Raw genomic sequence first — 9,394 nt, 5'->3', positions numbered from 1 at the left:
GCTGTATCAGTACCTATTCATTCACAATATTCAAGAAAATCCTAGATAGTAAAACATTGTAGATCAGAAGGGTTTTTTCTAGGTAAATTCCATGTCAACAAAAGGAACAGAAAATAGAGTGACCATGAATTTGGAACCATTTAGATATATTAAAACTGAGCACCCTCCCGGCCCTCTCAGACCATTAGCATTTCTAGACGTTCGATTTGATGTGCTAAACGTCCATGGCCGTTAGATCTTCTGTCAACATGATTTTTTTCACGAGGTGGGCTGGCTGTCCTAAAGGGCAGCTATTCCCGTAGCTTTTTTGGCCCACTGTGGTTAAGTGGGCTGATATTTAGTTTTCTGGCCCATATCTCCTCCTCGATTCGTGATGCCAATCTCTTTGCCTCGACTCCTCCTCTCCCCCACCTCAAAAAAAAAAACCTCTCCCCGACCTCTTCTCTTCTGTCCGCCTGCAGGGCTCGCGCCCGCACACGCTTGACCGCCGGCGGGTGAAGGAGTCGGGGCCGGATCCGGCGGCTTGTCGTCGCGCTTATGGATCCATACCGCATCAATCGCGACTGGGTGGTGCCTGCGGCCCCATCTCGACTCCCGCCGTTGTCACCGACCCAGGCCTCCGGCCTCGACCTCAATTCCTTCCTGTTCCTCCCCATCAAGCAGGTCGTCGCGCTTCACTAACGTTGACCTCGAGCGGCAGAGCCGTCCCCCGACCTCAATCTTCAGTGGCAGCGTCCAGCATATCCAGCCATATTGTCCACCGGCGGTGCCATCAGATTCTCCTGCGACCTCAACCTCCTGTGGCATCGTCTATCATATATCTAGCCATATCGTCCGCCGGCGGTGCCACCAGATTCAGCGTCCACATGTGCGGTGCGATTGCCGTCCTAGATGGCTTCCGCACATCCATGCCTTTCCTACAGGTACAACCAGCCTTTCCTCATTCACAATATGCCTAGGCTAGAGATGGAGGCCTTTCCCCATGCGAGAATCACCCAAGACATGGCGATGGTTATGGTAGATACACTCGATTTAATATGTGAGTTCCATAGTATACCTATTTTTTTTACTTGTCCTAGGTATTCCAAATAAATTGAGAATTCTCTTATTTATTTTATGTATCATTTAATTGCTTTTCGAAGTGCACATTGTATGTTGGTGATACATTTTTTATTGAATTCTTTCTCTTTTAGACTTTTACTGGATTGAGCAGAACAAAAAAGAATAGACGTTTTTGTTTAGTTTATAACAGAGAAAGGAACTTGGAAGGCGAATCAGTTTTGTCATAGTAATTGATGCTAAGTATCTTGTGCATTTAACTTTGAGGGGAAACCGCACCCATACAAATTCAAGAATCAATTATCTAACCAGGTTTACTAAACATCCATGCATTTCTCTTGCTTATTTTGCATATTCATTACTATTTTGAGATTTGGTTGTGATAACCAACGGGAGGAAGGAGAAGATCGCCTCCAGCATGCTGAGACCTCAAGGCAACTCAAGAGCAGATTGCCAATGGAAGCTACACCATCCTGCTCCAGCCGGATCTGGAGGCCGGCGCACCATGATTCACCAAGGGCACCGTCGTGAGGTTCGCCGTCTATTTGCCGGCCGTCTTGTGTCCGTTGCCCATGGGGATGGCGGTGTCGGCTCATTTCGGTGGTGCTTATTGTTAGCAGGTTCGTGCAGCACACTGGAGGTTCGGGAGCGCGTGATGACCATCATGTCCAAGATACTGCAGCTTGAGGACACCATAGCCGTCCAGAGCAATGATATCTCGGGTTGAAATCTGTAAGTGGAGGATACATTGTAACCTGTCAAATAATGTGTACCTGTTGAGAGAGTAACAATAGCAGAATGTTGACATGTCTGTGTTTGGGATTGTAGGCAGAAGGCCATGACCGCTTAACTCCGTGGAAGGTACAATACTGCCTATTTCATTTCTGAATGTTGCGTTGCACGGTCACAATATCTTAAAAAACAAATCTTCGGCAATGCTTATCTGTAGCTGAAAATCTTCTTCTGGTTATGCAGTACATCCTCTTCTCCTCTGATGTTGATGTGAAATCTCCTTCTACAAGGTAACTAGACAATCCATTCCTACAAATTTGCAAGCTTTGTTTCTTTCAAGTCTTCCACTCAGCCCCAGACAATATTTCATTGAATCTATGAATTTTCTCCTGAACTGATAGATGCAGTTGCAGGTCAAAACATTGTGATATGAGGTAATGGAAATATTTATGGAGGAAATTTACTTTTACATATCGTATAGGTTATCTTTATCTAAATCATGTGGTCCTTTTTCAGTTATGAGTTGCAGTAGTACTACATGAAGATTATAAATTAGGTACGATTGTTTCTGCTTTCTAATTCATGAGTACCTGCGTACAAACTCAGTATCTATTTTCACCATGTCATGGCACGGCAACCGTGGGGAAAATATGATTGAACCTTATAAGCTGGCCTCAAGAACATAAACACCGATTCCATTTTATTTTCATGGACCTCATAAATACTCATTTTGCTTATAACAGTTCTGAGATATGACAAAAAGATTAAGCAGAAAGCAATGCTTGCTACAGATTCCTGTAACTGTCTTTCTTTAGAACGTCTAGCCCTTTGGATATATATTTCCTAGAGATAAAAAAAACCTAATCGCTCTAGCTGGTCTTAAATTTAGGACACTTCTTTTTGGTTGTTGAATAAGGTTTCACAACAGTGATAGAGATAGTTCGAACTTGCAATTAGGGCTGGACACGAGCCGAGCCGAGCCGAGTTCAGTCCGAGCCTGGCTTTGGCTCGCCTAAAACGAGCCAAGCTCGGCTCGGCTCGCTGGATGAACGAGCCTAGTTTTGGAGGCTCGGCTCGTTTTGCCTCCGGCTCGGTCCAGCCCGATCAGCTCGTGTTCGTATTACTATGTGTGTGTACGCCTGTGTAGTATGTGTGCTTGCGCGCGTCCGTAGCAGCGAATGCATATAGTATGCCTACTAGCCGCCGATGTGTGCGTGAGCCTGAGCGCGTGCAGTCTGCGTGCGCGCCGCCGACGCCGACGGCGACGCCGGCGAGTTGGGTGCCGGAGTCATTGTCAGAAGAGGGGGGCAAGGACGGGAGTGAGCCAGGTAGGTCATACCTGCTTATGCCTCCAAGTGAGCGACGAACGGCGGCATCCAACGCGGCGGCAGATGCTGGGGACGGCAGCAGAAGCTTGGCTAGGCAGTAGGCACCATGTCAGCGAGGAACGGCGGCGTCCAACACGGCGACGAAAGGGCATGTTCGTCGTCGGTCCGGAGAGAGAGCCCTCCAGTATCGGGCGCGGCGAGGACGACGCCACATCGGGCGCGACAACGAGAAGGACGGCTTCAGGTGGTGGCGAGAGCGGCGGCGCGGCGCGGCAGAAACCCTAGGCATGGGGGAATTTCGTGAGTAGAGGACCGAGGAGGCCGACGTCGGGTAGTGGAGGCAATGCTTCGTAGTGGGCTTGGGCTACTCGCGTTGGCTGCTGTCTTTACACCGGGCTGCAAATTCCTAAAAAAACTAACTGGGCTATGAAACGAGCCACCGAGCTGGACCGAGCGAAAACAGGCTCGGCTCGCTCGCCGAACGGGCCGAAATTTGGAGCTCGGCTCGGCCTATTTTCTTATCGGGCCGAGCTGAGTCGGGCCGAGCTGAACCGAGCTTCGGGCCGAGCTAAAAAGCTCGCTCGAGCGTCCAGCCCTACTTGCAATAGCTCCATGTCAGATGAAAAACAACAACACAAGAAGCGAGCATGTCAATCATGGGTATTATTATTGTTCAACTTTTCCAATAGTGTTGCAGAAAACATGGTTGTTGCTGATTGAACGGATGTTATGTTTTCAAAGAGAATTCAAGATCGTCTTTTATGTATTTATATGTGCTGATGCAATAAAATTTGATTGAATCTTCTTTGAAATTTATTTCAGTACTAATGCATAACTAAGTAATGATATCTAGCTTGAGCAGCTCAACTACGACGCACTGGATACAGGCTAGGTATACTGACATCTTACGCATATCTTCGCTTTTATTTCAGTTATCACTTTTGGTGTAAAACTCTTTGTCTTCCATTTTATACATGATGTTACTTAGCTATATCAGTTATGTTGTCCTGACCGGATAGTTATCTTTTCTGTAAGCGACACAGGTGGTTGCTGATTGGTTGACATTTTAATTTGGACCTTACTTAAGTCGTACAAGTGTAGTGACACCATTTTCCATGTTGGTTTGTTTTGGTAAGCATTTTCATGTATAAAATGGAATTGCCGGTCTGCGACTTTATTACATATAGCTTTCAGCCTGATTGATCTTCAACAAAACAACAAACAAAAAGGAAAAGTATGATTACCGCATATCCCTGCTACTGCTCGTATGGTAGTATTTAGTATATATCATTATTTGATATTGCAACTAATTTAATTCTTGTCAGGATGCTTGTCCTATGAATGTGATGCCCTCCACAAGAAACAGCCAGCTGCATTAGGCAGACATAAATCTTCTTTGTTTCGGAACATGGTGGCCCTTTGGTAGAGGTATGTGAATATTCCATTTACGCATGATGTATACAATCTACTCCCTCCATTCCTAAATATATATTTTTTTAAGAAATTTCAATGTAATCTACATACGAATGTATATAGACATAGTTTAGACCGTAGATTCACATATTTTGCTCCATATGTAGTCCATATTGGAATCTCTAAAAAGGACTAATATTTATAAACGGAGGGATTATTTCTTGTTGCCTATTATCTGTACTGATTAGTTGTATTTACTATCTAAATTTTTCTGTATGTTGTTATACCAAGCCAATTTGTATATGTGACCTTGCGTTTACGGAGTGTATATATGAGATTTTCTTGGATTACCGCCTAATGTATGTTTATGTGTAAATTCAGTATATTTCAGGTGGTCATTTATTTATCAAAATACCTATCATTTCATTGTAGAAGTAGATAGGCGCAACAACTAATGTATGGTTATGTTTAGCTAAATTCAATATATTTCATGTGGTCATTTATTTATCAAATACCTATCATTTCATTGTAGAAATAGACGGGCGCAGTAACGCGTGCCATCAATGCTCTAGTAAAAGTAGCAAGGGGAAAAGAAGAACAATATGAGGAGAACGTCGTTGGGTGGTACTCACTGACCCCTGCAGAAAACAAAGATATGGGAAGTTAAAGCTTCATGGAGAAACTACAACAGAAGAGTGTGGATCAGTGAGCCCAAACAACCAGTTCATGTACAAAAAAGGGCACTATCCTGCAGCAAAAGTAAATTAAAGAAATCACATCAAAAGGACAGTAGGTTATGTTCAGAACTACAATTAAACATGTCAGAAAATCATGCTCGACTTTCTTTAGCAACATATCACTTCCACTGCTACCTGGTTGTACCTCCTTTATGTCCACGAAGGTCTTCTTCGCTGCATACATTATGGGTCAATGGTCGAAATGGCGAAAAAGGCACCAACACCGGTTACTTGGAAATAATAATTATCTTATGTAGTTTTTTTTACCTTCTTTTGTCTCTGGAGTGGAGTATACTCTGTGTGTCAATACTTCTGTTCCAGAAAGACAGGAAAATTGTAAGTAACAATGAAAGGAAGAGGAGTTGATTTTAGTTTCAGTAAAGTGTGGAAATAACCCTAAAGTAGTAGAGTACCGAGAAGTGCTGGATAACCCTAATATGCAGTACACCTAGAGAAACCCAACAAAAAAGGCAGAGCAAAAGAAAGGGAGAAAGTGGAGAGGGCGCTCACCGCTGCCTTGCCGGTGTCGTCGTCAATGCTTCCCATATTCAGAAAGGAGCCTGGTCTGGAAGTCGTCCTCCGGACCCTGCGGCGGTTGCCACCTGGCGGAGCAATATGAAGTTGGGGCGCCTCCTCGAGTCCACGATAACGACGCGAGGTGGCGCAACACCGGCGGCCTGTGAAAATTTGTGGAAAAGACGCAGGACGGCTTGAGGCGTCGAGCACCGGGCATGCCTGGGCGACACAGGGCGGCGAGATACCAGCAGTATGGGCGGGCGCGACCTCGACGGGTCTGCGGGTCCTCGGCCGTGGCCTCCAGTCTCTTCTGGCTGCAGGACCACCTCGGCTGTGTTGCGAGGCACGGCCCTCAGTGGAAGACAGGTGCGCTCCGGCGAGGTCGGGGTGGACGGAAGAGACGTGAGACGCATTGCGAACGACGTATATAGGGAAAGAGGGGGCCCCTTTTATAAGGGCGATGGAGCTGCGGCAAGCTGAACATAAGATGGGCGGCAGAGCGGTGGAGGTTGATCTATCCTTCACGGGAGTCTTCACGCCCACGTTTTTCTAGAACTACACGCGTCTTTCACTTCCTACTCCTCAGACTTTTACTCCCTGACAAATTTGACCAGAAGACAGTCAAAGCGGTGGGGGTAAGACGTGGCAAACGAAGGAAAGAAAGCACTTCCATCACACGCATCATTTTTACAACTGTCTAAAAAAAATCCAAAAAAACTAAAAAAATCGATCCCTTACAGGCCTAGTATTCTAGTTATATGTATATGTCGTATAGGAGTTGGTTATTATAGGCTTTTTCCTGGGCACGACCCATTTACATTTTTTTCTTTTTTAGCTTAAAAACATTGCACTACTTGGGTGTCGAATTCAATACCTCCAGGTTATTTCTTACCGCAGCTACCAGTTCATATAAATAACCTTTGTTGCATGCTTCCACTTCTTTTTCTTCTTATTATCTAGATTTTCTGTTCAGATTTTGCATAGTTTTTCCGTGCTATTTTTCTTTTTGTTTTGTATGCATGGTTTCCCCTCGGATTTTCTCCTTCTTTTTCCATCTCCGTTTTATATTTAATTTTCCCTTTTTCATTTTAATTCTTCACAAACTTTCTTCTGAATTTGTGAACTTCTTGAAAATTCGTGAAACATTTTTTTTAAATAGGCAAACTTTTTCCAGATTTGTGAATGTTTTTCAAACTTGTGAACTTTTTCTAATTTGTGAAACTTCTAAAATTTTAACTCGTGAACAATTTTCAAATTGATGAACTTTTCCCAAATTCACGGTATTTTTTAAATTTTTAACTCCTAATAATTTTCAGATTCACAAACTTTTTTTCAAACTTATGACCTTTTCTCAAATTTATTAACCTTTTAAAATTTAACTTGTGATCAATTTTCAAATTCATGAAGTGTATTTCAAACTTCTCAACTTTTCAAATTCAAGATCATTTTTCAAAGCTAGCGAGCGAAGCGAGCGAGTGTGCAAAGCTGGTGATCGGGCGAGCTAGCTTGCGCAATATTGGGCCGCGGTCTGCTTACATGCGCACGAGCGCCTATTTCCTCACCCTCTGTCGGTACCCTGACTGTTGGGTTCACGGACCCAACTACGCAAGCACCGCGGTCGCCTTTGGTCAAGATTCACAAGGACAGAGGAAGTGCTCATGAAAAGGTTTCTTTTCTCCTAACTAGTGGTGGTATGCAGATCTTCGTCAGGAACTACATCAACAACTCCTTTAGAAAGGAGCTCAGGCTCCGTGGTGGCATGTAGATCTTTGTCAAAAGATCTTCATAGTTAGCATCTGAGTTCACCAAAGGTGGAAGAAGTTAGATGGAACCGTCCGGCAACGAGCCTGGATGACCAAGACCCCGGAACGACCACGCCCGACAACGACCACCTCCAGTTGGCCCGCATTCAGCAAGCGTCGACAGCAAGCCATCACCCCTCCCCCATGCGTGGCGTGGTTGTTCTATGCACATAGAGATTTTGCGCCACACGGCGAGAGGGAAGTCGCACCTGTACAGGGACAAGACGTGAGGGATGAATCACCCCCTCACTCCGTCACATGGCGCACATCTATATGGAGACGTGTCATGCTCCACACGAGTGACACCGTGGGCAGCTGTGATAAGACAGGCGTTCACTCCCAGGAGCAAGAAGGCAAAGACACTTCACCAAGCAGTTAATGCATCTACCTACCTGGTCAGACACAGGTAACTTCCTTAAAGGTGAAGCCATTGTGGTACCCCTTGAGCTATAAAAAGAGGACCTACCTACTAAGTGAGGGGGAGAAAAAAGAAAGAAAGGAAGAGAGGAAAAAGAGAGACGGTGAACAAGGTTAGACACCTGGTAGAACACCAATCTGAGCACACTACTCTTCCCGTTCCCGTGAAGGACTAGTAGCTCGATATCCACTAAAGAAAACCACACACAAAGTAGGGGTAGAGTATTAAGAAACCATGTGGCCCGAACTTAGGAAATCATCGTGTCAACTTTCATGCATTTCCATACTGTAGATCATCACCTTCCGCCCTACTCATGAATCAGCAAAAAGACGTCCACGATCCATGGTGTCTCGTGTATGTTCTGCACACGCCCGGCGACACCGACGCTTAAAGAGATGACTAGGAGATCCCATAAAGATGGTGCCATGCACATGGATTTGTTCAAAATTTCAAAAAAGTTTGATTTCTTAAAAAACTTACAAATATTCGCATTTTATAAAATTGTACATAAATTTTTAGAAAATGTTTGTGTCTTTCAAAATTCCTCAAAATGTCAAAAAACAAATATTAAAAAAAAGAGCGAAAAATTTGAACACAATTTTTTAATACATTACAAATTTGAAATTTGAAATAATCATAAAATGTGAACAAAAAATTGAAACTAACTATTATCTAATTTCCCTGAACATATTTTTATTTCTGTAGTTTTTTTTGGAAAATAGGAACAATTTTTGAAACCGTGAATATTACTCCGCAAACACCTTTTGAGTTTTTGAACATCTTCGAAAAAAGGGACCATTTTTTGATTTAGTGAATAAAATTTTTAAACAGGGACATTTTGAATCGTTGAACTTTTTTCAAATTCGTGATCGCCTGGCCCGGCCCAATAGGCGTTGGACCCGAGCGATGTCGTCACCTAGTTGGACCAAGGCCTAAGCTTTTTTTCTTTCTATTTTTCATTTTTCTTCTTCTCTTTTTAGGTAATTCATTTTTCTCCTGTTTAAACAATATTTTTCTTTTTGAAACTTGTTCAAAAAGGTGAGCTGGACAGGGGTCAAGATGGGCCAAGTACAGGGAGTACAAGGAGCCTCTGGACTAGCGTGCCGCAAGGTACTGGACATTCGTGTCGCTAGAGGACGACAACGACGCGGTGCAGATGGTGGCCAGGGCGCCGACGGCAGGCGACCGTGCAAGACCCATCGTTCTTGACGAAGACGATGAGAACGAAGACGATGAGAACAAAGACAATGAGGAAGAAAAGAAAATGGCTACGCCCCCGGCCGCTCGACGCAACTCCAGGGTCGCCGCGGCTGGACAATAAAGTTTGTACCCTAACCCTAGAAGCCGTCGGTGTAGAATCGATGGATTGGAGTGTTCATCAAAAGGGTT

The 9,394-nt window shown here is 44.3% G+C and overlaps 2 long non-coding RNA genes across 2 annotated transcripts; both read left to right on the top strand.

Moving 5' to 3' along the window:
- The first annotated feature begins 432 nt into the window (after positions 1 to 432).
- On the top strand, positions 433 to 2,445 carry LOC123085924 (uncharacterized). Its single transcript, XR_006440147.1, has 4 exons — positions 433 to 1,591; positions 1,680 to 1,791; positions 1,888 to 1,920; positions 2,035 to 2,445. It is a non-coding gene; the product is annotated as an uncharacterized lncRNA (long non-coding RNA).
- A 1,287-nt stretch (positions 2,446 to 3,732) lies between these two features.
- LOC123085920 (uncharacterized) lies at positions 3,733 to 5,119 on the top strand. Its single transcript, XR_006440145.1, has 2 exons — positions 3,733 to 4,547; positions 5,065 to 5,119. It is a non-coding gene; the product is annotated as an uncharacterized lncRNA (long non-coding RNA).
- The last annotated feature ends 4,275 nt before the right edge of the window (positions 5,120 to 9,394 follow it).

The sequence above is a fragment of the Triticum aestivum genome, chromosome 1B, assembly GCF_018294505.1.
Source record: "Triticum aestivum cultivar Chinese Spring chromosome 1B, IWGSC CS RefSeq v2.1, whole genome shotgun sequence".
NCBI lineage: Eukaryota > Viridiplantae > Streptophyta > Magnoliopsida > Poales > Poaceae > Triticum > Triticum aestivum.
The sequence above is the reverse complement of the archived record's forward strand: the minus strand, read 5'-3'. Positions and strand labels throughout refer to the sequence as shown.